Source organism: Herpailurus yagouaroundi, unplaced genomic scaffold (assembly GCF_014898765.1).
Source record: "Herpailurus yagouaroundi ecotype Mexico unplaced genomic scaffold, PumYag 142, whole genome shotgun sequence".
Classification (NCBI taxonomy): domain Eukaryota; kingdom Metazoa; phylum Chordata; class Mammalia; order Carnivora; family Felidae; genus Herpailurus; species Herpailurus yagouaroundi.
The window spans coordinates 2,749,550-2,765,538 of NW_024412397.1; the positions used below are offsets into that span (position 1 = coordinate 2,749,550).

Here is a 15,989-nt window from a genome sequence, read left to right on the forward strand (position 1 = left end):
AGGAATGCCTAAAATCTACCTCAAGGACAAGAAGAAAGAAATAAAAGAAAAGATCATACCAGAACTTCAGAAGTACTTCGAGCAGAGCTTTTCTGGAGTCAAGGTAGAGCCGCATCCTATCGAGACTGACGGCTTCATTTTGAGGAATACGAAGGAAGAAACCAGGCCAGAAACGAAGCAAGAGGTTCTAATTCACCTCCTTTCACGTGAAACACCTTATTCCACAAAGCACAACAGTAAGAGTAAATCCACATCACCTCTGGCAGGAGCGCTGCCGGGAAATCTATGGAAGCTGCCCCGGCAATTTCCAGATAAACTCTCATTAAAAATCTCGATCGGTGCACGATTAAAACGGGCCGCTCAGGAAAATCTGGCATAGGGCCTTCTGGAGGATTTAAAGGGCTGCGCAGAAGACATTCTTTTGATTCCACAGCTTTAAAAAGTAGGATTAGAACAATTCCATCATTTCCATCGCGCCTTCCTCTTACAAAACTATCTTAGAACTGAGAACTTACAGGACGTTTTCTGAAACGAAGGACACTTTTGTGGGGATTTTTAAGTGGCCATCACAACGGGTACGGTCAGTAGTGCACCAGAAAGATTCCCGAGTCTGTGGGCTGGACGGACCTGCCCGAGCACGGGAGCGAGCAGCACTCGCGGGACCGAGAGAGGACAGAACTTTCCTTCCGTCCTTGACTGTGGAGAAGCAACAGAGGTGATGCCGCAGAACAACCCCCATGGGGTAGAAGGGAGGTCAGAGAGCAAGGTCCGCTGAGGGTCCTGGAGGACAGAGGGGCCAGCTGGACCCTCCCACTGCCCGTTCTGCTGCTCTGAAAGGTCCCTTCCACACTGCGGTCTCCGTTGGATAACCCCCTTTCGCATGGCGTTGATTTTGTTCTTGATGCTTCTCTGTATTCTCCAAATGTTCTGTAATGAGAAACGTCTAATTTTTAATCAGAAAAAAAAAAAATCAACGAAACACGCAAGCAAACAGGAGACGTGCCAGGGGTCAACGAGCTGTCACTCTCCTTTCTCAAGTGTCCCCTCTTCTTGCCTATAACGTGACAGGAGGGTGGGAAGATCGCTGGTCCCTTCGTCCCGACCGTCTGTGGCTCCGGGTATAGCCTTCCTGTGTAGCACAGAGTGGTGGCGATTTCACCCAGGTCCTAAAGTTCCCTCTGGCTTCTGGAAGGCTCTGCTCCGCCTCCGCTTCTCTTAAGACCACGATTCCTCGGTGTTTCACACCCAACACAACGTGCAAGTCTGCGTCCCACGCCGTTCCCAGAGAACCGACAGACTGAAAAGCCATCTGCCGAGTCATGGTGAGGTAGCAAAGATGCTGATGACAGTATGACAGCCTGCCCGAGGAGACACTCGCGTTTTAAGAGGGAGGTCCGGGACATGCCCTACAGGAAGGGCCTCTAGCAGGATGCGTGCTCGCTGAGGGAGGTGCTTCCTGACCACGTGGACCGGCTGTTCTGAGCTCGAACATCATCACGCAGGAGCCCCTCGAGGTAGACTAGCTGCGTACAGACCTCTTGCTGAGCGTATCTTATGCTCTAAAAACATTTTCAATCCTAATTCCAAATTAGAAAAGGGAAATGAATGGGGCACCTGGGTGGCTCAGGTGGTTAAGCGCCCGACTTCGGCTCAGGCCATGATCTCACGGTCCGTGAGTTCGAGCCCCGCGTCAGGCTCTGTGCTGACCGCTCAGAGCCTGGAGCCTGTTTCAGATTCTGTGTCTCCCTCTCTCTCTCTGCTCCTCCCCGTTCATACTCTCTCTCTGTCTCAAAAATAAATAAACATTTAAAAAAAAAAGCACTTAAGAAAAGGGAAATGAAATTCTTTTATTATTTCTGAGGTTGTCACTTAATGTTCACACCAACCTAGAGAACAACACCTCACTTATTCAAAAGATTATAATCGTTTACGATTCTCTTGGAACCTTCTCCCCTCGCGACTACTTGTGCCCAACCCTCCCACCTCCTAACCTCACAGGCTCATCATGAGGCGTCCATATGTTAAGCTATTTTGAGTTGGCCCAGCCCTAGATCGGAGCCACATTAGTGACGGCATCAGTCCGAATGTCCTCAGAGGGGCCGCAGGCGGGCCGCTGCTGAGCTGTGCTGCATTGAAACATCTGGAAGAAAGCGGACCCGATTTCTGAGGGCTGCCGTGTGCCCAACCACAAAAGGACCTTCAGGCAGGCGGCCGGGTGACGAGAGGGACCACCTGCCCCGGGGCGCCCCCTAGAAGGCAGACCGCTGGTGTCCCGGGGAACAGACTACCTGTTGGCGGAGGTCTCCACGGCGTGTGGGGGAGGGGGGGGACCACGTGGGCCGCACACTTTAGCAAGCAGGGCCGTGCACTTGTTCAGGGGTTGGTTCGCATACGAACTTAAACCTTCTCCCAAATGCAGAAGAGGACCGCCTGTTTAAAACTGGGAACATTTACAACAAAATGGTATCTCCGAGTAAACTAGGTTAACAAAGGTTTCTAGTGTTCGTGCTGTCCGTGGTATTTCCAGATGGAGGAGAAATCCCATCTATGCAACCCTAAATTTTGAGTAAACCTACCACAGAGCATGATCCCACACGTGTGGTCCTGGGAGAGAGGGACATAGATGTCACCCCACGTCTGAACCCCCAGTCACAGCTCCCAACTGAGAGACGGGCCCACAGGTGCCCATGATGGAGAGATGTGCCCTCACCTGTCCCTGATGCAGGGTTGTGCCCGTAAGTGCCCCCGATGGAGGACTCTGTCTGCAGGGGACCCCCAGCCATCACACCCTCAGCCCGCCTCGCTACCGGGTCCCCTCCACCTCCGCTGGCACCAGGACCTCAGTACAGAAGGCTTGTTCACAGGACCCTTTTCAGGACCGTCTGTTACCTCTTAGGAGTTAAAACCCCCCGTCAACGTCCAGATCTGACGGGCTGAGTCCAACAAATCCCGAGAGCACTGCGCAGACGGCCTGGCTTTGCTGGGGCTCTCCCGCACCTCTGCCAGGCCAGGCGAGGCAACCCACGGACCGACGCGGGGACAGGCCCCCGGGACTGTTCACTACCAACCACAGCGACACACTGGGAGAGCCTGCCGGCCACACCCCCCACACAGGTGCACTTCATGAAGACACGGGAGCACCGGCTCAATTCGGGTGAAAATCTGGGCTAGAAACCACGACGAAGGGGCCGCCATGCCTCTTGACTCAGAGGCCACTGTGTGGGCCAGGGCGTCACCCTCACCCAGGCGGGCTGGAGGCCCAGGACAGGCCTCCGGACAGGCCGGGGATCCGCGATTTTAATTCTGCTCTCAGATCAGTCATGGCCCAGACTCAAAGTGGCCGCAGCCATACCAGAGACCTCGCCTCGAGCCGTAAACACTGTCTGTGCCACACGTCCGGGTCCAACCCAATGCTGGGCTGCCCAGCCGGGGCGCACAGAAACGCTGCTGCGGACAGATCCGTGATGGGGAAACTTCCAGAAGCAGGGTTCCAGAGCACGCCAGCCACGAGGGGCCTCCTTCTGGGGTGCAGAAGCGGTCGTGTGTGTGTGTTTATGCAGAACGGTGCCCATTGTAGGGAGCTCCTTTCTAATGCTTCCGGCTTCTGTAATCCACTCGATGTTTCCTTACTACAATTCCATACACTTCGCTGAAGAAAAGTCACGTGAGCAGAAGGGAAGAAACGAGTAACCCTGGCACCTCAGTGCTCATAAATGGATGTCCAGGGCTCTGGACAGGGCTGTGCGCACAGCTGAGTATGAGGCGACTTTTAAAATTCAGGCCTTACGGCTGCACTGTCACCACATGCTTGTCCACCCGCTACTTGATTGTGACTAGTTTGCCAGGTTTCCCCAAATTTTTCTAAACTACCAGGAATTTAAAGACAAAATAAACGAATCATCACCACCCTTAGCTACCTGAAAAATGTTCCAAATGGAAGTGCGAAGACTTCTAATCTTTCTAGTAGCTTCCTTGTACTTTTCAAGCGGGTGCCAGCTATCCTAGATCCAAGTGTGAAGGGGAGAGTCAGCTAGTGATGGTTATGTCTGGTCCACACGTGATGGTCACATCTGGTCTACACGGCTCACCCGGCTTGAGGGAGGACACATTCCTCAGAAGATGGTGTCCACTTCCGCTCTGTCTCCAGCACCTTGTCCGGCCCTTCCTACTGGCCAGGCCCGGGAGGTACTTTTACTCGCTGTGCATGCGCTCTGCTGTCCCACTTACCCGTCTAACTGGGTAGGCTCACTACGTCTCCGGTGTGACCGTGTCCTTTCTCCAAATGACGTACTCGACTTTCCTCCTCATTCTGAGGTCCTCTCTGTCGAAACGCAGCGAGAGGAGCTGAACGTCACGGCCACTCACCGCATTCTGCCTACTTCCCGGGACAGGCAGAGGTCAAAGACAGCAGCTGGATGTGCGGACCCTCGGCCAACTATGCCCTCAGTGAGTGAGCAAGTCAGGTGCGTGGAAAACAGATCCTTCGTCTCAACCAGAGGATTTGTTCAGCAGCTCAGGGCTCTCGCCCTCTCCCTGGGATCCTGGGCCTCCACTGGGGGAGCATCTGTGAACTACAGGAAGACAAAGAAGACGTGACGACCCAAAACATACTTGTAATGTATTGTTTTTTTTTTTTTTTTTAATGTTGCTTTTTAACAACTTCTAACCCATGTTTGCATTTTGGGCTGAGGAAACAGAACTACGTTTAAAAGCAACCGAGATGATGTGTGTTTTAGGGTTCTCTAGAAAAACAGAACCAACAGGTAGTGTATGTATACAGATAGTGATTTTAAGGAAATAGCTCACATGACTGTGAGGTTTGGGAAGTACAAAATCTGCGGTAGGACGGCAGGCTGGAGACCCAGCAAGAGTTGATGCTGCAGGCTGAGTCCAACTGCTGGCAGAATTTCTTTTCAGAGGCCCAGTCTTTTCCCATTTAGGCCTTCAACTGATTAGGTAAGGCCCACCACACAATGCAGGGAAATCTGCTTTACTCAAAGTCTATCAAATGTTAAACGACTTAAATGTTAATCTTATCTGAGAAACACCATCACAGAACATTCAGAATAATATTTAGGCCACAGATATTTGGGCCACAACCCAACCAGGTTACCACATCAAATTACCGCTCACAATATGCTTCAGATTATTTTGGGGTACAACTTGTGTGACTTCCAAAAAGTGTCCTCAAAACACGGCACTTCCAGGGACATTAAACTAAGTCCTCACCTCACACCGCCCTTTCTCTAGCAGGACCCGGGAGCACGGTCTCTATTTCACCTCCTGCAGCCCTTCCAGGGGGAGCCAGCTCTCACCCTCCTGGCTCTGCTTGCCCTCACCATGCATTCCATCTCTCTTCTCTGCCTGTCTCCCCTGGGCCTTGGGGCATGTTTTTGCGATGCACTTCAAGCCCCCCACTCCTGGAACCCCCGAAGCCTCACCTCTGGGCAGCCCACCTTCGCCATCTTTGGCAAGACAAAGTTATCGTGCTTTTAAAATCTCTCTCAGGGTGCCTGGGTGGCTCAGTTAGTTGAGCGTCTGACTTCGGCTCAGGTCACGATCTCGCGGATCATGGGTTTGAGCCCCACATCGGGCTCTGTGCTGACAGCTCAGAGCCTGGAGCCTGCTTCGGATTCTGGGTCCCTCTCTCTCTGCCCCTCCCCACTCATGTTCTATCTCTCCTTCAAAAATAAGCATAAGACAAGACAGAATAGAATAGAATAGAATAGAATAGAATAGAATAGAATCAAAAAAAAACAAATCCAATCCAATCCAATCCAATCCAATCCAATCCAATAAAATCCCTCTCAAAATACGTGCCGCCCTGCTTTCTATTCCCACTGCTACTACCCATCTCCGGGCCCTCGGCATCGGATCGGGGTCTACACGGTGAAATGGCCTCTGATCTTCCATCCCTGCTCCAGCCTCCTCTGTTCAGGACAGGGCTGTTCTCTAAAACACAGACGCAATCTTGTCATTCTTCTGCTTAAGGGCTTTTGGTGATTTCTGGAGCCTTCTCCGCAATCTCTAAACCTCTCAGCCTCGTATCTGAAGCCACAACACCAGTCTTTTCTTGTAGATCCCACGCTTTTCTTCTATTTCCATTATGGGTTGAATTTTGTCTCCTGAGCCCCTCAGGAAAGATATGTTGGAGGCCTAACTCCCAGGACCTCAGAATGTGACCTTATTTGGACACAGGGTCTTTACAGGGGTGATCCGGTCTCAATAGGATCACTAGAGTGGGCCCTAATCCACATGACCGGTGCCTTTGCTAAAGGAGGAACTGTGGACACAGACATGAAGAAGGCAGAGGTCAGGGAGCCTAAGCCCAGGGTCACGGGAGACGGTCAGAAGCTGGGACACAGGCACGAAGCAGACGGCCTTTCACAAGTCCCGAAAACAGCCAACCTGCCGGCACCCTGACCCTGACTTCCAGCCCCGGCGCAGAGTGGGGGGGGGGGGGGGGGGGGCCGAGCCGCCCCAGCACTGAGACAACCCTTGCTTCTGGGCCACCTTTTCATTTCTCTCATGAGGTCACGGCTCCACGTGGGTGCTCGTTCACTTCCTCCCTGGACCTCTAGCAAACTTGTATTCTTCAGCCTCAGTTTCCCTTGCTGCCCCTTGCAGGAGAGACCGCCTGAGCTCCTTCCCCACCCCCATGTTCAAGTCAGCCCTCACCAATCCACAGGGAAGGACGGCTGCTCATCATGTGGGCCCGAACTCGGAGCATTCACGAGGCCGGGTTTGGGGGCAAAGAGGCTCGGCCGCGTCTCCCTCCCCCAAGTGGGAGAGTCAGCGGCCAGGAGCCCCTGGCCAGCCTCCTCTCCACGTGCGCCTGGAGCTGCGGGCCAATGCCTGTGGCGCCACGTGGCGACCTGGGACCCGGCAAGATGTCAGGATTTGGATACAGACCTGGGGAAGGTTGACTCCTCGGCTTCATCGGAGCGCCGCACGGGGCTGCCGCGTGCAGCTGAGGACACAGGTCATTCTGTAACTCTGCCAGACCAGAAGACACAGGGGGACGGGGACGGCCAGATTCGATCACTCCCGGGTTTTTGTCGGGACTGCTGTTAAACCCCCAGGCCCTCTACGGTCCCGGGCGTGCCTGTCCTCCCGGAACTTTTCACTCCTTTCCTCGCAGGCTCTACCACTTTGCACACGACTCTTCTGTAAGACGATCCGATTACCGTTTGGTCGTGTGTCTACTGGAGTCCTTACTTTTGCTTCTTTGGCCCTCCCCCAACACGCACTCCCCAAGGCTGGACTCGGAGCCCCGGGAAGACAGGGCTCATTCTGTGCCCATCCTGGTACCTGTGGACACGAGCTCCACGCCTGGCTAACTCGTGTCCTCACCGTGGGGCTCGGTGGCACGCGGCACACCGCAGAATCGAGCGGAACCACAGCAAGGTGAAAAGAGAAGAGTGAAAGAATGTGACCTGGATGGTCCTGAGCGGGTCGAGGGTGGAACTGGCAGGGCAGCGTCTCTCTGGGACGGAGCCCCGGGCCCCAGGTACAGCCTCCCCGTTGAACCTGGACGAGACACACAGAACAAGGGTTTTCGGTCCCTGGACGATAAGCATCACGGGGCAGAGATCTGTGCGCGAAGGTGGGTCCCACCACTGCCCTCGGCTCACTGCCTGAAGAGACAGGGTGGCCGCAGTGCCGGGAGGGAGAGCCCAAGCAGCGCCCAGCGGTCCTCCTGATGCCAAGTCGGGGAGACTGAGGCACAGAATTCCCAGGTCAGAGTGGCAGAGAGGACAGACACACACACGGGTGTGGAGGCCCCACCTCACGGTCTCAGAGGGGTACTGACGAGCACACGCAGGTGAGGCCCAGAAAGAACCACTGGAAAGGATGGAACGGAAGATTCCCAGAGCTCACCCGCAGTGGGGACTGGCTCATGTCCACAGTGCAGGGGGCACTGAGCCTACTCTGGGGCTACCATCCCGGAAGCGAGGCACCTTAGCCCTGAACCAGGCACTCTTTCCGTTCAGCCTAACGATGCTTCAAAGCAAGACCCAAAAGGATCAAACGTTTCCAAGTAATCTGTGACCCAGAATTAAGTTCAAAAATATTGGAAGGAACACCAAAAAACCCAGCACCCAGAATCCAAGTGTTTTTTTTTTTACTTCACTTTTTACTATTGAAATATCCCATTCACCCACACGTTCCTGCAAACTTCTCTCTCACATGAGAAGATGGCACCATGGATACACCATTGGGACGTCCCTGAAGTTGTTAAGGACAGACTTGCTTTGATCTGTCTACACTCTCTCCACGGGCCCCTCTGCCAGGGGCACGCATCCTTAGAGAAGACGTCCTATAACAAACGGACACTCACACCTGACAAACTTGAACGGATGAAAATAACAAAACAGAGTACCTGAAATTCTAACTGTCCCAGAAAACACGGGAACAGAGCCCGTAAGAAAGTTCTGCCTGGGGGGTGGGGGGGTGCCTGGGTGGCTCAGTCGATTGAGCGTCCAACTTCAGCTCAGGTCATGATCTCGCGGTTCGTGAGTTTAAGCCCCACGTCAGGCTCTGTGCTGACAGCTCAGAGCCTGGAGCCTGCTTTGGATTCTGTGTCTCCCTCTCTCTGCCCCTTCCCTGCTCACGCTCTGTGTGTCTCTCTCCTTCAAAAAAAAAAAAAAAAAAAATTTAAAAAATTAAAAAAAAAAAAAAAAGAAAGAAAGAAAGAAAGAAACAAATTTCGGCCTGGGGTCTTGGCCTCATGAGCACCGATCCTGAGCAGCCAAAAGGAGCAAATCTTGGCGCCTTCTTCTTCATCTTGCCCGGTTCCTACTGCACCAGTCAAGAATGGCCCAGATTTACTATCAGGATAATAAAAAGAGCAAAATAATCATTATAGCATGCGTTTATTTTATAATCATTTGAAAATGCATCAACCACAACACGGTTGTGTTGTTAATATGAAGAAAGGTGAATATGAAGTCCTACGGTAAAGAAACGTAAGACACTATCACTGTATTGACGGGAAAGGGGTGTCGTCCAGACAACTTTCTATTTCCAAAGTTTAAGTATTGCTCTGTCACGTGGACTTGAAATGTCACAGGCTGTGCCTGCTGCCACCAGTTTGGATGTGCCACAGGGGGGCTGGCCTTTGACAGCATAATCCAAGCAGCACGAAGAAAACCAAGTGCTGAGTCAATAGAAACTCATTGTGGTGTTGTGTGTTGTGGTGGTCACACTGGGTGGCTCATTGATACCTCCCTTGGCAACAGTCAGCTGGATTTTTCAGTCTTTCTTCTTTTTCTCTAAGTGACCTCAGCACGAATCATGGAGGGCGGTCTGCATTCAAATGGAGAAACTCTTGATCCTAATGGACAAGATGTCTCTTTAACTCCTCAAAGATGGTTCGACTGGACGTCTGTGGGTCCCACGGAGGGATCCGGGAATGGTTAAAAGAGTTAACAATGGGAAGTGCACACGTGGAGACCACCAACCTGCTGGCAGCATGTGAGCCCAGAGAACGCTCTGGGGTCCCCACCCAGAGTTCCGTGAAGGCCTCGTCTCCTGGCTGTTCATTTCATCCCCTCGGCCAGTCGCCTGCTGGATTCCTACCCCGGAGAGAAGCAAACCAGCCAGATGCTCCCTCCTCTGCTTCACACTGGCACACCCTCCAAAGGCTACTTCTTCTCTGCCCTCACATCCCCCCAATTCTGCAGCTCCTCCCCCCCCCACCGCACCTTGATGAGGGACCATAAGGCAGGCTGAGGGCAAAGTACAAGCTGGCACATCCCTCACCCCCAGGTGGGACAAGTGTGATAGTCCTCAGGTGCTCCTGGCAGTCCAAGGACAAAGGGAAGGACAGAAAACAAATGGTCAAACTGATAAGACTCTCCATCAGTTTACAAATACCTTAACAAATTATAAGAAAAGGATAATCTTATCAATAGCCTAATCTACAGGAACTCCCTACTGTCTTAAGGACAATGGTTTGTGAGAGGGAAAAACCACCTCAGCTTGCCAATCCCTGGGCCTCAGGTATCTCAGGAGTCCTCGTTAGCACATGACGTCCTTCTGGAGGTCTCCCTTGTGCCTTTCCCTCCCCCAACCCCACAGTATATCACCAGTCACTCCTCACAACCCCAGTGCAACGCTTTCTGCCCACGGGTCCCGTCCCCGTGCTTTAATACGATACGCTTGCACCAAAGATGTCTTCGAGAATTCTTTCTTGGCCGTCAGCTCCAAACCCCACCACAACGCAAAACCTCACCACCCTTGCCCAGCCACCTCCTTGGTGCCTTCTCCACACCAAAGGGAAAGGAATAGTGTTTGAACATCACAAGGGTGCTGGCGTGGGGGAGGGTCTCATCATCAGTCTTTGCTCTCTGTGTGGTCCACACACTAGGAGCCTGTCAAGAATGCAGATTCCTAGGCTTGCCCCAGAGCTCCTGAGATAAGATCCACGTTTCCACAAGACACACAGGTCATTTGTGGGCACGCTGATGTTTGAGAAGCACTGGGCTAGGTGACTCTCCCTACCCTTGGGACTAAGAAATGTTAGTGACTGTGGAACTAAGGGCAATTCTGGGGGGAAAAAAGGCAAATTGGACAAAAATACAATGGAGAGAAAACGAGGAGGAAAGAAGGATGGAGGGAGAGAGGGAAGAAGGAAAGGAGAGAAGGAGGGAAGGGAGAGAACAATTAAGGAAGACGGATGATGGGAAAGGGAGAAAGAAGAGAGAGATGGAGGGAGGAAATGTACATGAATAGGATTTATATTAATTTGCTTATATGGATATGATTCTGAATGATCGAGGGGTGTTAACAATGGCCAAGACTTCAGGTCTAACCAGAAGACGCAATTTGCATTAACTTGTTTTCTGGTCATTCAATTTAATAAGAAGCTTAATAATTGAAAGAGTTCCTTCCTCTTTGCAAGAATTGAGAGAATTGTGAAAACAATGGGCCATTACCCTCAGATTCTTACTGCTATCTTCAGAGGCTATTTTTTCCCTTGTGTAACTTCAGGTTGGTAACCTTTCCTTTGTATTTGAACAAAAAGGGGGAGTGGGCTACCTCACGATATTGTACTGTGTTTAGAGATGCTGCCTCCCCCATCCCAGTCCAAGGATTTTGAGACAAAAGACCCATTAGAAATGTACTGTGCCTCAGGCTTTCCTTCTCAGAACTGCTGGATCAATGGGCCTAGCGCTTCCAAACAAACAACAAGGCCCAACTATATGCAAGAACATTATATTGATTTATAAAAGATATAAAAAATTTACATGACACGAGATTCCATTTACAAATATGGTTCCATTTACCTCTGAAACAACAAAAGTACCGAGACAGGGAACAAATTACTGGTTGCCAGAGATAAGGAGTGGGGGGGGGGGAGTGGTGGGGGGTGGGGACGTAAGTGCGGCGCTAAAGGAACGGCAAGAGAGAGTGCTCTGGGTAAGGGAACCGTTCTGGATCTGGATTGCAGTGGCAGTTACATGAAAACACACATGGGCTAAAATGGGTTAGATCCCCACACCCACATCTTACAAACATCAGTTTCCTGGTTTTGCTATTGTACCATAGTTAAATATGATACAGCCGTTGGGGGAAACCGGGTGCGGGTACACAGGACCTCTCTGCACTATCTTTAAAACTTGCTGTTGGGGCGCCTGGGTGGCGCAGTCGGTTAAGCGTCCGACTTCAGCCAGGTCACGATCTCGCGCTCCGTTGAGTTCGAGCCCCGCGTCGGGCTCTGGGCTGATGGCTCGGAGCCTGGAGCCTGTTTCTGATTCTGTGTCTCCCTCTCTCTCTGCCCCTCCCCCGTTCATGCTCTGTCTCTCTCTGTCCCAAAAATAAATAAACGTTGAAAAAAAAAATTAAAAAAAAAAAACTTGCTGTTAATTGCAGATTATTTCAAAATACAAATCTTGAAAACACTGCATAATTTTACACATGGCATGAGCTCAACCACACAAACAACTGCATTTGGACAAAACAAAATCTAGTAAATGCATTCTTTATTATTTTTTACCCAAAAAAGTTAGACACAACCTTCCAGTGCATCATCGACATCGTGGAATTACAACTTCCACAGCATTGTTACCTAGTACCATTGGAATCTGTTTCCTTCTCTGGTTTATAAAATAAAAACCTAGCAAGAAAACGTTAAGTTATTAGTAAGTAACAAAGCTACAGGAAATGTTTACATTCTGGCTTGGCGAGCCATTCCTCTTTTTCATAAGCCAAACATTTGTCCTGATTTTAAAGCACGTCTTGATGCACAACTGCACTAACACAGAACGCGTGTCTTGTCGGGCACAGTTCATTTTCTATAGAAGCGGTAGCATAGAATTAGATAAAAAGTAGGTCAGTTTTACCCAGAAGATTATAACTCTATAGGGTCAAGAGAGATTTCGATCAGATTCATTTCTTACAAGGGAAAGTATAACAAGTACATCTTGGGGGATATGAAATTTCAGATCTGCCGAAAGAAGTAATTTTCTCCTTGTGCCACAAATAGTTCTTTTCTGGATCATATGACCCACAAGGATGTAATGTATTATAGCTGACAATGTGGCCTCAGCCTAGTTCTCAGACCAGTATCTTTTTTTTTTTTTAAGTTTATTCATTTATTTTGAGAGAGAGAGAGACAGAGACAGAGAGAGAGAGACAGAGAAAGGGAGGGAGGGACCTTGAACAGGGGAGGGGCAGATGAGACAGAGGGAGAGAGAGAATCCCAGGCAGGCCCCTTGCTGTCAGCACAGAGCCCCACATTGGGCTCAAACTCAAACCATGAGCTCATGACCTGAGCCGAAACCAAGAGTCAGATGCTTAACCAACTGAGCCACCTGGGCACCCCAGGCCAATATCTTAGTGGCCTTCACACTATTACTCTACTGCACTTTTTCTCTATCCGTATATTTTTTTCCTACTTTGAAGCTCAGCGTACTTAAAATCACAACCTTGTATATAAAAGTCAGCTTTTCTGGGGGCGCCTGGGTGGCTCAGTTGGTCAAGCGTCCGACTTTGGCTCAGGTCATGATCTCGTGGTCTGTGAGTTCGAGCCCCGCGTGGGGCTCTGTGCTAACAGCTCAGAGCCTGGGGCCTGCTTTGGATTCTGTGTCTCCTCCTCTCTCTCCCCTTCCCCTGCTCATGCTCTGTCTCTACCCCTATTTACTTAAGAATAAATAAACTTAAAAAAATTTGTTTAAACAGTTTTTCTGAAAACACTACTTTAAGTTTAGTACTCTATTTTCACATTGGTATTTGCAATGCACCGTGAAGCCAGCCACCTTGAAGAGACCCAAGCAGAAACTTGGCCCCAGTTCATATTCTAACTAAGTATCGATCAGTGTCATAGTTCAGAGCTCCACCCGTCTGAATACTAATTTTTTTCCATCCACATTCTCATTTCTCTGATCAGTGACATCTTCCAAACACAGATATTTCAGTAAAAGGTTGAGCCATAAATTTAGTCAGCTCTGTTTCAGTTATCTGTGCCTTCCAAATTTTCTTTGACACAAATTGCAAAAATTGCAGTGTTTAGAACACGCTGGGATCTTTTATTGCCTGGCTCTTATCACAAATGTCTGCCCCAAAACGTGCTTATGAAGGGCATTCCCAAGGAACAAATTAATGTTGCTCTAGTCCTCCCTAGATTTGGTACATCTGTTTTGCATTCCATCATAATTTAAAAATTTTAGGGTAGGCAATGTTCTGGTGCAGTCAAATTGCCAGGGGACTCCACAAAGCCCTGAATGCTGCCAGGCCGTTTGAAATAACATGTCAGTAAGTTTGGAAAGACCTACTTTTAAAATACAAATGGGGTGAAAGAGACTTCATTCGCTCTGAGTCCGGTCCAACAAATGAGGCAAAAGAGGACCATCAAAGACTCTGAAAGCAACAGAGCACTGAGGCACCTACAGCCGGACTCCCCCCAGAACTGCGGGTACTTGGATGGAAAGCCCTATATTTACCGCCCGCCCACTCTGTGCCAGGTAGTACGCTAGGAGCTCTGCGTACATCATCCATCAGCAGTCTAACGGGCAGATACCGTGAACTCCCTTTTACTAATGAGGAAACAGGCTCAGAGAAAAGTAACATCTAAGGTCTCAGATCTGGCACGCGGCAGAACTGGGATTAGGTCTGGATCTTACGGACTGCCTTTCTGCTCCTCCTCCTATCCTGGGGGTCAGCAAAGTAGGCCTGGGCGCCAAATCCCACCTACCCTCTCTTTTGGTAAATGAAGTTTCACCAAACTGCAGCTGGGCCGCCTCACTCGGGCACAGCGTGTGGCGGCTTCCGTGCCGCGGAGGAGCTGAGTAGTTGAAACTGGATATTTACTATCCGGCCTTTTGCAGAAAAAAACGTGCAGGCCCCTGCCCCTTACAACGCGACCTTCTCTTTTGAGGTCCTCCTCCGCTTACCTTGTCCTCATGCAGGAGTCCTAGACAAGGATGCAGCAGGTCCTAAGACAGTGGCTCTCGCACGCTCCCAGAGCCAACAGAGACAGCCTCGGGAGGGCCACTTCACATGGTTAAATCACCATCAGTGGGCAAGGGCCCGCACAGAGCCAACCCTTAATTCCCCCCGAGGCTGCTGCCCAGGGACCCCAGCCTCAGACGGCCACTCTCGGATGACCCGTCGTCAAGGCCGCCCGCACCGTAGAAGCACCCGGACGAAGGCAGGCCCGCAGCAATGCTGTCGCATCGGGCCTCCCTTTCTGCCAGACGCCGTGCCCAGAAAGTGTGCAGGTGCGGCCACCTGCCCCAGACGCCCAGGGCCGCGCCTGTGGATGGACAGTGGACTGGGACAGCCAAGGACCACACGTGAGCCTTATTTATGGGTCACTCACTTGTGTCGGTGGCCATTGCTGCTCGTGTGCAGGACCGTTTACATGTGAGTTTGGAGACCGGCCGTCCAGAGATTTATGGCACTTAGCACTTAGAAAGGAAGCTGTAAAGTGCCTGACAGAGCGGCTCTAAAAATTAAGACTTCTACTTCCTTAATCCACAGGCTGAAAATCCTTAAATCCTGCGGCCTGGCTGGGCTTTCCTCCTTCCGCACTGGACCCATTCACGTGTAACACTGGGAAAAAGGGACGAGAAGAATTTAACACAATCTTGTCTGTGAACCTTCCTCACTCTTAGTTCTTGAGATGAAGTAGAACATTCCAGTTTCATGGGAAGCTCATCAGAAGGACATCTGAGAAGGGACGGAGGTGCAGAGAAGAAGTCAGGCATCCTGACAGCAGCCCGCAGTCTCAACATGCTGAAGATACTCTTGGTAAAAGCCTTCTTTGTGTTCAGAGAGATCTGAGGCCACGTTCTGTCCTTGATATATACTGACTTGACTTATGTTCTAACTTAGGTCACGTATAAATTCTCTCCGTCTCGGTTTTTCAGCCCACAGCATTTAAGGATTTGGTAAAACAGAGAGCGCTGAGCTAAACCTACGACACGGTTCCCTTTCTTTCCCTTTGGCTCTCTCTTCCTCTAAACTGGCTTCGCCAAGGGTAAGACCGCAGGCCTTGGGACATCTGAAGTAACGAAGTATAAAATGGCGGGAGCGTGAGGCTCTGTTTATTTATGGACATCATTGGCGCTTCAGCTTCATTGACCATCGTCTAACCTGATTTTCTGCAACACAGAAGACACTGGCTTGGAGAACTGCTCCTTTCTGGGGTGGGAGGAAGTATTCTATTCTCTGCTGGGTTCTTTCTGCTCCGAGTCAGGCTCCCTCCAGACCTGTCCAGGGCACGGGCCAGAGTGCCTCCAAGGATGCAAGCGTGGAATCAGGTCAGTGTCGTCCACGTGTCAGTTTAGGCGGAAGAAACCCTCTCAGAGAAAGCAACCTGACAGGGTGCGTGGGTGGCCCAGCTGGTTAAGCATCAGATTCTTGCTTTTGGCTCAGGTCATGAGCTCACAGTTCACGGGTTCAAGCCCCATGTTGGGCTCCACAGCTGGCAACGTGGCACCTGCTTGGGATTGTCCCCCCCCCCGCCCCTCCCCTGCTGTGTC

General features: G+C 50.8%; 1 long non-coding RNA gene across 1 annotated transcript in view; it reads right to left on the minus strand.

Moving 5' to 3' along the window:
- Window positions 1-2,005: 2,005 nt before the first annotated feature.
- LOC121032770 (uncharacterized) overlaps window positions 2,006-15,989 on the minus strand; it is a 17,459-nt gene continuing 3,475 nt past the window's right edge. Inside the window, exons 3-4 of the long non-coding RNA XR_005791456.1 lie at window positions 14,825-15,057; window positions 2,006-4,571 (exon numbers count right to left, since the gene is read on the minus strand). This is a non-coding gene — a long non-coding RNA (uncharacterized LOC121032770). The remainder of the gene's footprint in view (window positions 4,572-14,824; window positions 15,058-15,989) is intronic.